This window comes from Phodopus roborovskii, unplaced genomic scaffold (assembly GCF_943737965.1).
Source record: "Phodopus roborovskii unplaced genomic scaffold, PHOROB, whole genome shotgun sequence".
NCBI lineage: Eukaryota > Metazoa > Chordata > Mammalia > Rodentia > Cricetidae > Phodopus > Phodopus roborovskii.
The window spans coordinates 9,779,526-9,794,610 of record NW_026126433.1 but is presented as its reverse complement, the minus strand read 5'-3'; positions in this window follow the sequence as shown (position 1 = coordinate 9,794,610).

Below are 15,085 nucleotides of genomic sequence, written 5' to 3'. Positions count from 1 at the left end.
CACATATTCATAGTAGTAAGGCATTGGAATCAATCCAATGTCCATCAACTGGTAAGTAGATAAGTGCAGTGGAACACTATCCAGCAACAAAAGGAATGAAATACTGATAAATCCTACATGGACAAACTTCAGAAACAGTAGGCTAAGCAAAAGAAGCCAGTTTCAAGGGTACACATGTTGCATAGCTCCAGTTACATGACATACCTAAATAGGAAAGGATTTCTAGAGACAAAATGGCTGGGGTGGGGTGGGGACCAACTATTGCTATAAAGGGCAGGAGAGATTCTGTTGATGTGAGGAAAATGCTCTAATCCTGGACCAAGGGGCTCCTTGCACAACCCAATAACTAGTGAAAGTGCCAAGTTATATTTTTAAATTATTGAACGTTATAGTATTTAGATGCTTCCTAAATAAGGTCCTTAAAATTGTTTTGTGTGTTTGTGTACTTGTCTGTGTGAGTATGCCTACATGTGTGCAAGTACCCACAAAGGCCAGAGAGAGGGTCAGATCCCCTGGAGATGTTTGTGGGTCACTTGACATGAGTGCTGGCAACTGCTCTTAAGCATTAAGACAACTTTCTAGGTCCTGAAAATTGTATTTGAAACCACACTGTGATAACACACACCCGTAATCCCAGCACTTGAAAGATGCAGGCAGAAAGGTTAGCGTTCAAGGCTATTCTGACTACATAGCAAGTTCTAGGCTGTCTGAAAATAAATAAAAATCAAACACCACAAAATCAATTCTTTGATAACATCTTCAGTTGCACACACAAAAAAAAGATTAAATTCTTCATACAGTAATCTGCTGAGAGATTAATTTCTTCATTAGCTAGAAATCCTTACCTTGGCTAGGCATGGTGGTGCACATCTTTAGTCCCAGTACACAGAAATGGGTAGATCTCTGTGAGTTCAAGAACAGCCTGGTCTGCAGTTAGTTCCAGGGCAGCCAGAACTGACCCTGTTTCAAATCATCAAGAATAAAAAGGAGAGAGAGAGAGAGAGAGAGAGAGAGAGAGAGAGAGAGAGAGAGAGAGAGAGAGAGAGAGAGAGAGAGTCAAGTAAAAAAATTCTGGCTTCAAGGACAACTACTTGAAAATTAAGCGAGCCATTAAAGTCTAGGTGCTCTGAGCTGGAGAGATGATGGCTCAGTGGTTGAGAATGATCGCTGCTCTTCCAGAGAACACAAGTTTATTTCTCATGACCTAAGTCAGCTCACAACCACTTACTGTACCTCCAGGCATATGGAGCTGATGCATTCTTCTGGCCTCCGTGGGCCATGCCCACATCACACACACACGCATGCACTCCTGCATGCCTGCATGGACACACAAACTCGCTCACACACACACACACACACACAATCTTTAAGAAAATTAAGAGTGCAAACTTGTGCAGCCATTTTGGAGATCAATATGGCAGTTCCTCAGGAAAATGGGAATTTGTCTACCACAGGACCCAGGAATTCTGCTCTTAGGCATATATACCCAAATGATCCACATCCATGCAACAAAGACATCTGTTCAACTATGTTCATAACAGGATTATTTGTAATAGCAAGACCCCGGAAGCATCCTAGATGCCCCTTAACTAAAGAATGGGTAAACAAGATGTGGTACATTTACACAACGAAATACTACTCTGCGGGGCAGGGGGGGGGAGGGGGACACACACAATGGACCTCAAAGAAACCATCCTGAGTGAGGTAACCCAGTCACAAAAAGAGGAACATGGTATGTACTCACTCATATATGGATTTTAGATATAGAGCAAAGGATCACCAGCCTATAATTCACACTGCCAGAGAAACTAGATACAAGGAGGAACCTAAGAGGTTCACACAACGTCCTTCACAGAAGGGGAAAGGAAGAAGATCTGAGCATATTGTGTGGGGGGGCAGTAAGTGGAGAGGGAGTTAGGAGAAAGAAAAGGGGAGGAGAGGAGAACATGTGGGTCCAGGAAGATTGAGTCAGGAGACCAATAGGCGAGAGCAAAAAAAAAAAAAAAAAAAAAAAAAAAAGAGAGAGAGAGAGAGAGAGAGAGAGAGAGAGAGAGACCATAATAGAGGGAAAATCGACTCAAGAGAAATGTTCAAAGACCTACAAAGATGACCCCAACTAACAATCTGAGCAACAGTGGAAAGGCTACCTTAAATGCCCTTCCCTGATAATGAGATTAATGACTAACTTATCTGCCATCCTAGAGCCCTCATCTAGTAGCTGCTGGAAACAGAGGCAGACAGCCACAGCTAAACAGTGAGCCAAACACCTGGAATCCAGTTGCAGAGAAGGAGGAGTGATAAGAAAAGGGATGAAGAAACCCACAGAGACAGTTGGCCTAAACAAGGGGAAACCAGCATTGAACCAACTCAGACCCCCTGAACATAGGTCTCAGTTAGAAAGCCTGAGCAGTCTAAGGAACCTCTGACAGTGGAACCAGGATGTATCCCTGGTGCACAAAAGGACTTTGGCAGCACATTCCCCATGAAGGGATACTCCCTTAACCTAGAGGCAGGAGGGAGGACATAGTCCCTATTCTAAATGACAGATTTTGATTTCTCCTGGAAGGCATCACCCTCCCTGTGGAGGGGGAATCGGGGGCATGGGAGGAAGGGAGAGGGAACTGGGATCGATATGTAAAATAAGAAATATATATATAATTAAGATTCTCTGAAAACAGCTGACTCCATTCAGCAGAGAATGGGAATTATCTCATTCTGTCCTCTAGGTGGCGCGAGAACCCAAACTTGAACAGCATCCTGGCCTTCCAACAGGATCGCTATCCCCTAAGGATGTGTCTATAGGGAGATTTCAGTCAGCTTTGTCCTCTTAACTCCAGAACTTCCCCTGAATTAACCTTACAGTCAACTTCCGTCATCATCTTCTAGTCTCACTCAACTGCTTTTGTCAAATTTTCTGAATCTTATTGCCTAAACCTCCAAATTAAAGATGTTCAGTTAACTGTGGACAGAATAAACATAGTAAAACCACACAAAACCAATCACCGTACTTTTTAGGAACATATACAGATACCATAGAAAGAATACAGAGCAAAGACAGGACACATGCAAATTCTAGAGAGTGATTTCAGCTATTTCAAAGGTATATATTCTTTTACTTGAGTGACCTAAAGGGCATATAGGCAATTATTCTCTAACTTGCATGAATTAGAAAGTTTTTTTAATATGATAGATATCACAATATTTAAGGTTTGTTTTTCTGTTACTTACAACACAGATCATACAAATTAAATTTCTAACAATATCTCTCCTTCAAGGGACTGTGGTCTCTATTTGGGTCCAGACCTCTTTGGGCCACCACTTAGCACCCTCTACCAATCCTTGGCAAATGATTAATCAGATCAATCATCTTGTGTCCCATCAAGCAGCAGTTCAGCCAGATGGGACAAGAAATGAAGACTAGCTAACCCATTCAACCTAAGATGGTTTGCTCCATGGGGCAGAGACATTCAGCAATACAGGCCCCAGATCTCAGTCTCTGGAGTCAATGACTAAGACATGGAGGTCCCTTCTCCACTCCTACCTTGTCTTTCTTTAGGGAATGTCCAGGCCTGGGGTGATAGTTCAGTTGACAAAGTTCTTGCCATACCTGAACAACTGAACAAGCCCCAGTACCCACATAAAATGCTAGGTATGTGGCATGTGGTTGTCTTCCCAGTACTGTGGAGGCAGAGACAGGAGGATCCCTTAGGTGTGTGGCTCAGCCCACCTGTACTATTTGACAGCTACCAGGCCAATGAGAGCTCTTGGCTCAACAACACAGGGTACTACATCATAGGATGGCTTCTTAAACAGACACATCACATGCACACACATACACAATTTTTCCTAGTAATGCCCTCTCTAAGTTGGGTAGAGGACATCTAAATATTCACCTAGGTAGTGCTGGAGCCATTAGTGGAAGAGTAATGTAAGTTGGGCTATGCAAGTGATGCATAGGGCTATGGCCTTTTCCGGAGGCCTAGAATGAGTTTGAACTTGTGGAGGCCTGGTTCTCCTCCTGGGCACATATGGAATTTCTTTTAAAATATTTACCCTTTTATTATTTTCAATGGTGTACATGCATGTGTGTCTCTGTGTATGTAAGTGCAGTGCCTGCTGAGGCCAAAGGCATTTGATAGCCACAGTAGCTGTGGGCTGCAGACAGAGCTGGGCACTAAAGCCTGGACTTCTGTAAGAGCAGCAAGTGCTCTCAACTACTGAGCCATCTCACCTTCTAATGTCAAGGTCTCATGTATCACAGAACCCTTGTCTGGCCCAAAACTGACTATATAGTTTGAGGTGACCTTGAACATCTGATCCTCCTGCCTCCACCTCTCGAGAACTAGGATTGTAGATATATGCTTATGGGATACTAGGGAATTTGTGCCCATGAGGTAAATACTCTGCCAACTGAATCACACAGCCAGCTCCAGGTATCTCTATGGAGTTGTAGTTCTAATACCCTCAGCATTTGAGGGGTAAGGGAATCATCTCAGACTCATTGGGCCCAATGTCTCACTCATGGGCCCGATTACAGAAAACATTGGCCACTTTGGGGAAGAAATGCAGTTGAAGTGTCCTTGCTCACAAAGTCGACTTGGGTACTGGCTACTGAAGTCAGGGCCATGTGAATCTAACCCCCAACTCAACCACTGAGCTGGATCTTCAATCCTGCCAGTGAGTTTTACATGAGAGAGTACCTGCATACAGTATGGTAACTGAAGTTTCTAATATTATGCACAGGGTTTCAATGTGGTCTCCTCTGCTCTATCCCTCTACAAGGAAGGAGGTAGGGAACACATAGCTTGCCTTTTTTTCCTTTCATCCTGCAGGTTCTCAAAGTATTAGATCTAGAAAGAGAGTCAAGAGTCCACAGCACAAGGTATGTAGGCCTGGCTGAGCCACCCTGGTGTCCTGCACCAATGCTTCACTGTCTCCAGGGGTGGCTGGCTGCTTTTTCCAAGAGGTAAGTGTCTTGCAATGAAGACTGACTACTAAAGCCTTTAAATGAAGCCTGCTAAAACCATATGAGAACACAGGCTGGGAATCATGCAGATCCTCTCTTGGGCCCACAGAACTGCTCAGTGGTGGAAGTACTTTCCTACAAGGGAAGAGCTTGAGAGACTGCTCTGTCATCCAGGAGCCCTCTCTGCAGTGGAAACAAAGCAGCTCTGGAAAATACAATGCCACCATTGCTTTAAAGCAGTGGTATTTAAGCAGCCTACAAGAAATTCATGCAAAATCAATTCAGGCCCGTAATTTACAGCTGCTGCCTGGCTCAGAACAGCTCCCTTCCATAACTGGAAATCTATGGGCCTAATTCTGAGCTGACTGGAAAGAGGTTTATGTCTTCCAGCATGAAGCTGAACAATCTGTCACCAGGAGGGTAAACCTGTAACTCCAGCCAAGGGAAGCTGGATACTAGTATTTAAAAAGAAAGATGGGAAAACAGACAGAAGAAGGGAGGGAGGGAGACAGAGAGGGGGAGAGAGAAAGAGGGAGAGAAAGAGAACACACCTAAAACCCACACCCAAGATATATGCTGTCTGCAGGTTTAGTGCTAAAGCCTGCCCTCTACCCTACCCTGCAGTCACTGTGTTCTGAACATATAGTGCCTAGAAATCTCGAATTGCTTGCTGGAGGGCAGCAGGTCTTGCCCCTGAGCTGAAGCTAGGTCTCACCAAGTCACTGGACCCACACTGACCTGCAATGGGCCTTCTCTTTCCCTTCAGTATTCTGGGCACAGTGTAGATTTGTTTTTTTGTTTTTTGTTTTGTGGTTAAGATTTTAATTTTATGTGGTTTTGTTAATGGGTTTCGTGTGTGTGTGTGTCTGTGTGTGTGTGTGTGTGTGTGTGTGTGTGTGTGTGTGTGTATGTGTGTGTGGTACCCAGGTAGGGAGCATCCCCTGGAGCTGGAGTTACAAGTGAATGCGGGCCATCCATCATGGGTACTTAAGCCAAACTTAGGTCCTTGGCAAGAGGAGGAGGGTAAGAAGAGGGCTCTGATGCTCGGCAGGTCTGGCCTTTGCTGGGTGCCTTCCACCTTGGAAGCAGTGGGGTAAGCACAGAAGATGTGGGGCGGAAGGATGCACAGGCAGGGGCACTGACCTCTTTGCCTGGGGTCACAAAGGGAAAGGTATTGCCTGCTGGAGACAACAGGTAGTTCCACATGGCATGGCTATCTCCCAGCATCACATCCACATGTCTACCCTGAAATACAAGACTTGTGTTGGACCCCACCCAAGGCACCGCCTTCTTAAAAATGGCTTAAGATAGAGCTTCAGTGAATATGTGTGGAAGGAAAGCAACCAGGGTTGTCATGGAATGCCAGGAAAATCGGCTCTCTTCTTGGGGGTCATAGTCCCATAAACAAAAGAATTTAAGGATGGACTCAAACAGACACTTGAGGACAGTTATTTTTCAGTTTCAAAGGAAAGTCCCAAAGCAGGCACCTGTGGGTCTCAGCAGCCACGAGGCACAGTGAAGACAACAGCAGGGAAGGAAAATGCCCTTTGAGTTAAACCAGCATGGAAGTCAGCCACATGGCAAACAGTTGCCACATGGCTGGGAATAGAGCTTCAGGAAGAGAAAGTAAAGAAACCCAAAATACCAAAAGGCAGCTAGGCTCCAGCCAGCACCAGAAAGAGACGGAAAAGAAAAAAGCGGGGCATTCAAGGTCATCTTCATCTGCATTCAAAGTTCCAGGTCAGCCTGATTATGCAGATCTGTTTCAAAACCCCAAACAAAACAGGACAACATTCTGAAAAGAGGTAGAAGCAAGGGAAGCCAAGAGGACCCGCTACTGTGGAGAATTCCAGGTCTCTGCAGCCTCCCGGTTAGCAGTCTGACTGCAGACCCTCAGCTCCACATCTGTCCAACGGGAGAAACAGTGCGGCCGGACAGGCAAGGAGCAGGGATTGAGACAGCAGCAGTGTTTGGTCCATGTCAGTACTAAGTCAGTACTTCTAGCTTTTCTATCTCTTTCCTTAAAGGCAACATTTCTCCTCCCTCCCTCTTTCCTTCCTTCCCTACCTCCCTCTCTCTCTCTTTCTTTTCCCAACACAATATTTTTATTGATTATTTGGGAATTTCACATAATGCACCCCGATCACACTCACTTCCCAGTCCTTCCAGGCCCATTCTCCACTCTTGTGACCTCCTCCCCGACAGAAAAGGAAAGAAGAAATCTGTGTTGCCCATTTAGTCACTAGAGCATCCCAGTAGCCAGCCCCTTAAAGCAAATTGAGTTGTTTCCCACCTCCACCCCCTCCAGAAGCCCTCAATGTGGAGAGCTACACTTCAGCATCCTCATCACACTTTTAAGAGTTCTCTTTAATAGCTTCCTGTTTCAGCAGTGGGGGTGGAGTTGTCACAGAAGTCTCCCATGTCTCTCATTCTCAACTGTGAGTCTGCAGTCATTGATACCACTGCAGGAGAAGCTTCCTTGTCCTTTACCATCGGTGGCAGCACAGACCATGGACACCCACATGGGCTTCAGTGATAACACCTATCCTGGACATCCACATGGCCTTCTGTAGGAGCTCACCGACCACAGGCATCCTCATGGTGAAATGTTTCACCAGCTTCTAAAACAGCCAACACTTTCCCCTTGAAGATCCAGGACTGAAGAAGTTTAGGAGGGGAGGGGTGATGCAGTTGCTTTTCTTTTTCTAGAGGTCAGATCCTAAGTTCATGTTTCCTTCCCTGACTCATCTTAGTTAAGCAAATCACATGTTTCTTGTCTCCTTTTCTTTACCTGGAAAAGAAGGGAGGAGGTCTTATTTCATCATTTCCCACCTGCCTTTCAGGGCTTGCTGTTTTGAGACTATACTCGATTTACTACTTCCAAAAATCTCGATTTCCCCATTCACTGGGAGCCCTAGTCCTTTCTATAAGCAGGGAATGGATGGGGCATGTGCAAGTGTTTCCAGCTGAGAACGGCACTGGATCTCAGTAGGTCTCAGGCCACGTGTTCCCTGGGGGCTATTGGCAATGTCTAGACATTTTTGGATTGTGGAATCACCCAAAGAGGAAGCGTAATGACGGAAGGGAGGGATGTTGCCAAACACCTACCACAGCAAATACCTGGTTTAAACAACCACTTCCCGTCTCAGCTGATGAGCAGAGCTCTGGCCTTTCTGCTAACCTATCACAATGTTTGACTTGATGGGCCAAGAGCAGAAAAACCTTGATATGCTGCCCATTCTCCTCTAGGCTCCCTCCACCATTCCCCTGCAACAAGCTGGGCTGAAGGGTGTCTGAGTCCCAGGCTCTTTCTTTGGGGGTTGGATGGGGGTTAAAGGGAACATTAGGTCTTTGCTTGTCATCAAGTTCCCATGACACAGGCTCAACCTAAGATGGCCTTCCCTACAGGATTTCCTGCCAAGTCTGCCTTTTGCTTCTCGTCTGGGGATGGTATAGCACCAGATTTCTCTGGTTAAGGAAAAATGCTTACTTGCTGGTTTCTTTGGGTGAGGGTGGGGGCACAAGACCCAGACTTGCTGGTTTCTTTGCTGGGAACAAGCCCCAGACAGTGGCACTGGGACAATACTCTGAGCTTGTGTCCTTGGGGGCCATACTCAAAGCCTCAAGATCCACACAGAAAATTGTGCTAGTGGGATGGAGGTGGGAGGTATAACAGTCCAGGGAGTTTCCTTTCCTCCCATTGACCCTTCCTTAGTGTTCAGGTACCATTTTGTCCCTTCTCCCCACGCTCTCCCAGCCAGCAGAAAATTCCCTGAAGATGAATCTTCCCATATTCTTTGGTGACTGAATGTGTTGGTGTTTGTAGAGCGATATGGAAAGACAATGCTGAACCCAAAGCTACCTTCACACCTGGGGTCTTTGGTGTGCCCAAGGGGCTGATAGATCAGATGGTGACTCAGAGAGAACCATTTGCCTGCCTCAGGAAGGCTTAGTATAGGGAAGAAAACCACATTCACCATACACTGCCCAACAGAGCTCAGTATCTTCTGGTTTTTGTTTTTTGTTTTGTTTTGTTTTTGACACAGACATAACCTGACTGTCAGACTGTCTATCTGAGATTGACCTTGGACCCCTTATGCTCCTGAGTGCTGGTCTCATAGGCATGTGCTTGCTACCTTGCCTAGTCAATACCAGTGTTTCTGGTAAAAATCAGGCTTGCTATGCAAGTACTCTCCAAGACAGCCACATCGCCAGCTCTGTTACAGCATATATATAGTACTCTGTTACAGCAACTGAACAGAGTAAGATCATAGGAGAGAAAAATCCAAAAAGCAAAACAAAACCAGACAGAAAATAAGAATAATGAACTCTCCGTGTGCTTTATTCGCTTGTTTGGTTGAAGGCAGTGTCTCATGTGGCCCAGGCTGGCTTGAATTCTCTTGGGAAACTGATGATTGACTATGAACTTCTGACTCTCCTCACTCCAACTCCCAGTGGTGGCATTATAAGTCCTTCAGTCCCTTGCCTTATTTTCTATCACATAAAGGGTTTCATAAGAGGCAAATACATTTCCTAGGTCCATATTTCATTTTATGTCCATCTTGGCATACAGCCAAATACTTTCTGTGGTTTTCCACATTTCTTCCTTACAACTCTGTGCAGTGGGCAATGTGCAATATTAATTTTAATAGAAATTAATATATATTTAATTTAATAGATTTAAATATAATTTAATAGAAAATAATATATAGAAAATAAGAAGCATAACTTAAACTAATCAAAGACTTCAATGAAATAAATCAGTAGTGCAAGAGGCCGAGCCAGGATCTGGTCCTGACTGTAGCTGTGAGTAGAAAGTGATAACCTAATGCTTCATGCTGTTCTGTGCACAGTAAGGATCCTTGTGCCCCTGGCATCTCAGATAGTGTCAGCTCAGAGAACAAGACAACTGTCCTCTGATTCAATGGTTTCCTCTACTGTTCTTGTCCCTGCTTTATAGTTACAAAGGTAACCATAAGAGACCTGAAATAGAGGGACTTGGCATTTTGTCTCATGAACAGACACACCATCATCTTTTAGAGCAACAGTTCTCAACCTGTGGTCACAACCCCTTAGGGGATTTAATGACTCTTTCACAGAGATCACCTAAGACCATTGGAAAACACAGATATTTACATTACCATTCATAACAGAAGTGAGATTATAGTTATGAAGTAGAAACAAAGTAATTTTATGGTTTTGGGTCACCCCAATATGAGGAACTGTGTTAAAAGGTGGCAACATTAGGAAGGTTGAGAACTGCTGTCTTAGACATATTGGAATCCAGTTTTTTCTTTCCCTCCTCCTTCCTCACTCTTCTGAGACAAGGTCTCATGTGGCCCAGGATGGCCTGAAACTCAGGTGAGGCAGGGATGATCTTAAATTGAGTCTCCTATCTCTTCCTCCCAAGTGCTGGGTTAAAGACATGTGCCACCACATTTGGTGCTGGGCGTAGAAACCGGGACTCTCAGCACACTAGGCGGGCACCGTGAGCCATGATGCGAGCTGCCTTTCCAGCTCAGGAATTCAATTTCTTAAAATATATTAGCCCGTGTTATGTGACAAAGCCTCCATGTGACTTCAATGTACCAAGGCTCGAGAGTCACTGACCTGGGAATGTCATTGCTACCTTGCCCTCAGTGTGAGGTGGGGACAGAGCAGTAGAGGAAACAATAATTAGAACCAGTGCAGCTGAATCAGAGGACAATCTTCTTGTCCTTTGAACTGCCACTGTCTGAGATGCCTGGGGCAAAGGCTCAGTTATTTACTGTACATAGAACGGTGTGAAGGACAAGGACTACCCCTGCATCTAATAAACTGTGAAGCGGACTATTTTGTCCCTGCTTTTCAGTTGACCTGTCTTTGTCCTGCCTGCACTACGCCAAGACCTTCCCCACTTCTCATCCCCCACACCCCTCCAACTCCAGTCACCCTCTGACACCACATTAACTCTTTGCTCTGAAGTTACTGTGTAGCTTCTGGAATAAAACCAAACTCCCTAGTTTGGCATTCAAGAACCCTGAAAATACTACACGCTGATTTATTTTTAATTTTTTGACAGGGGTGGCTTGGAATTTCTTGTGTAGCTAAGGGTGACCTTGAACTTCTTAAGCCTCTGGGTGCTGCAATTACACGTTTAAAATATTTTGCCCAGGGCTTGGAGAGATGGCTCAGAGGTTAAACACTCGTTGCTCTTCCAGAGATCCTGAGTTCAATTCCCAGCAGTCACATGGTGGCTCACGGCCATCTATAATGAAATCTGGTGCCGTCTTCTGGTATGTAGACTGATAGTCATGGAACCCTGGGCTGACCAGAGTACTGTTTGAGTGCATTCTGCCAGGTGACAGGGCAGCCCAGCATAATGCCTGCATCCTTACACAAGGGGGTTAAAGCCTGCACTCTGTGTATGTGCTGGACAAGCATTCTACCACCCAAGCTGCACCCCAGCCCTGAGTCTACTTCTTATTCTTACCTTTAAGCACCTGACACTAAATCTCATGGTTTGCTACAGTCTCAATTTTCTTACCTCACAGCCTTTGTTTACATAGTTACATCATTTCCTCTGTCTAGAATTGCTTCATACCAGTCCTTCCACATTTACAGTCTGGCTCTCACATCATCTGCTCCAGGACTCTCTTGATCCTTCTAACTACAGACTTGTCCAAGGGATTTGTCTTCAATTATATGCTTGGTAGTGAACACGCTTTCTATGTCTCCCTCCTGGACAGCGGCAAGACAGGGAGTTGTCCTTTTCCATCGTTGCATGTCCGATAGGGTTCCATACTATGACAAAGCTAAGTAAGTCACTGATGTGGAAGTGCATGTATGTGTACGGGCATACACACATATGTGTTATATGTGTGTGCACATGTGTATACATGTGTGTCTGGAGGGGCCAGAGGTTGGTTTTGAGCATCTCTTCAGTCACTCTTGCTTTTCAAGATAGGGTGTCTTACTGAAACTGGACCTCACTTATTTGGGCACACTGGCTGGCCTACAAGACATGAGATCCCCTTCTTTCCTCCACCTTTCATGAGCTGGAATTTCAGGCATGTAGTTTTACTGAACTCAGATCCTCATGCTTGCAAACAAGCATCTTACTGAGTCTTTTCCCTAACGCTAATACGTAGGTGTCAAATGAATGCAAGCATGAATGTTGTACACACACACACACACACACACTAATTTCCATCTCTTGTTTTCCTAAAAGTTCCCATCAAAATAAGTGACTCTTTTTCTAACAAATTTCTGTCTATTCAATGAGTCTCTAAAAGAAGCCAGGGCTGTACACAAAGTTACCGGTGGCAAGAGTATCAGCAGAACCAGATAATCGTTCCCACAGTATCTGCAACCTCCTTAACAATATAGAAGAAACTTGCAGATTGTGCTGCCAGCCTTCCTCCCTGAGGAGCAGATTGGAAAGCGGAGCCCTAGCAGTTTCTCTTCCCAAGTGAACTTAAAGCAGAACTCTCCAGGGAATGCTCAGTCTCTAGTTAAAATTGTTGACCTGGCTTGCATCCAAAATTCGGGGGGGGGTGGAGGGAGGAAGGGAGGGGGTGGGAGGTAAGAAGGAAGGGAGGAAGGGAGAGAGAGAGAGAGAGAGAGAGAGAGAGAGAGAGAGAGAGAGAGAGAGAGAGAGACTCCCAGACAAAATTAGCGATGTGCTACATCTCAGCATTTGTCGTTCATCAGACTTTCCTCATATGGCTAAAAGAGGAGCAAGGGACATTGTCAGCCTTCAGCCATCAGACACTGAGCAGAAAGCAGAGTGGAGGCCCGAGTTTGCCTATTAGCAGGGAGTCAGTTGCCATGGTGAGGCAGAAGCCTTCCCTAGTCTTCAAGAGCAGAGTGGTTCTGATTGGTTCCCACAGGCTGAGAACTCCAGGATTAGAGCTGCGCTCTCTCCAGTCACAGGCGTCCAGCGCGGGCAGGCGGGCTGTGCCTCCTCGGGGCGGGGCTGTACCTCCTTGGCCTCTACAGCTGTCTTCCTCATAGAGATTAGGCAGTCTTCCTGGCACTTCCCTTTCCTATTGACCTCCAGTGGGGCATAGAGGCTGGGCCGCCTCTGCTGCCCCAAGCAGGACTCCTTCCTTGCCAATGCATAGAGAAGCTTCCTGCTGTCCTCATTCCTGGATTTGGCTTTCACTTCTCTGGGCGAATCCTCCTCCATTCGGGGCTTATTTTCTGCACTTAAAATTTCCTATAAGAAGCACATGCCCATCCATAGTTTATCCTAAAGCTTTCCTTTTTAACGATCTGATGATTTGTTTGTTTCACTAGTGGTGATCGAACCTAGGGCCTCAGGCATGGTATGCAGCACTCTAACTTACCTAAATGCTATCTGCAAACCTTGAAAAGAACCGTGAGAATAAATGCTACTATTAATAGTGGTTACTCTGGCAAATGACTAATTTTATTCCTTATTTCTTCACACACATCCCTGTAAGAAAATCTTCATTTTCTATGTTGTTTGTTTTGGTAATAAGAAAAGACAACCAAAACATAGTTTCAAATTTCTAAATAGGTCAAGCTGAGGGATAGATCCCTGGGGATATGAAGTTTGAAATACATCCTTTCAGAATACAGATCGGTGCATCTAGGCCTTTGGGTACAAAGCATGCTGCACTATGAGAAAAGCTGCTAGACTTGAGTCTCAGTCACATGTAACTGAGATTACAGGGTAGGTGTGTGGCCTCTGCTCTGAGAATCAGGAGACCCATCACAAGACCCCACAAGCAGTCACATGCTTCCTCTACATCCTCCATCCCAGGAGGAATGATACCTTTCTCAGGGAAGTGGTCTAAAATGGCCACCTCTCTATCTCTTTAAACACACTAGCCACTCTCTGCATATGTCAGTTACATGAGTAGTGCAACATTCTCTGCTTCCTCCATACTCCCAACGCCTTGAAAGCCAGGCATGTTGTTTGTCATGTTCAAATGGAACTCAGGGTGAAAGGCTGACTGGGTGCCTGCTAGCATACCAAAGTGTGCTGGCCTCTCCAAGCACCTGTTACAGAGTAATTTCCCTTCCCCAGCTTCTTAGTGCAACAAAAAACCCCTGCCACTCCCGGCCGTGAGCTCTCTTGGGTCTTGTCCTTCTCAGTTCTCTTGATCCTTGGCTCTTTTTGTCTGTTTGCTGTGTCTTGTCTTCCCCTCTCTTCTCTCACCTACACAAATGGTCCAGTTTAATCTAGAGCTTTTCGGATGCCCTGGCTGTACTCTCCCTCATAGCTACAATAAAACTGTTCTCCTTGACCACACCCTGGAGCTGTCACATCCTCATTTCATTCAATGGTGAACACTTGCAATCCCAGAACTGAGGTGGCAGGGACAGAGGATGGTGAGTTTGAAGCCAGCTCATGCTAGGTAGAAAAGGACCCTATTTGAAACATACAAATAACATCTCTACATGAAGCTAAGCCTTGCATGCATGGTGCACTGGACTTGAAAACCCCAGCAGTAAGAAAGAAAGAAGTAAAGTGAGGGAATGAAAACAAAGGAAGGGAGAAACAGAAGGAAAGGGACCTTCCACCATGTGGGCTATAGAAAATGCCAAACAAAAGTGTGGGTTCTTTACACTGAGACCTCTGGAATCCACAGCCCAATCAGGAAGTGGCTCACCCCAAACCTCCTTTAGCAACACAAAAGTGAAGGGTTAGCCACACATGCTCTGAGGAAATGGCATGCAGTTTGTGTGAAAGACAGCTAACCACTAGGGAGCAGATCGAGAAGTGTGAGAAACAGTGACAGGAGATGGAGAATATACTCCCCAGAATTAGGGCACTTCAGACTATGCGAATTATTCATAATGAAGTTGACCCGCTCTAAATATAAACTCCCTTCTTTAAAAAGCTCTATGCCAAACTTTGATGCAGTGTATTAGAAAAAAAATAATCTCTTGGGACAGGGATTGGTCGATAGCATTTTAGAGTCCTTCATCTAACTTCAGTGGGTGGCCAAAGTTGAAACCCATTGCCCTCAATTCTCAGTAGACACTGCTGTGTGCTGGCACTGTGCTCCCAACATATCTCGCAGTGTGAGACTGGACCGTGGCTCCTGTTAGCCTCAGAAACCAGTTCTTCTTAAGATTCTGTAAGATGTTAAAGTAAATTTGTTT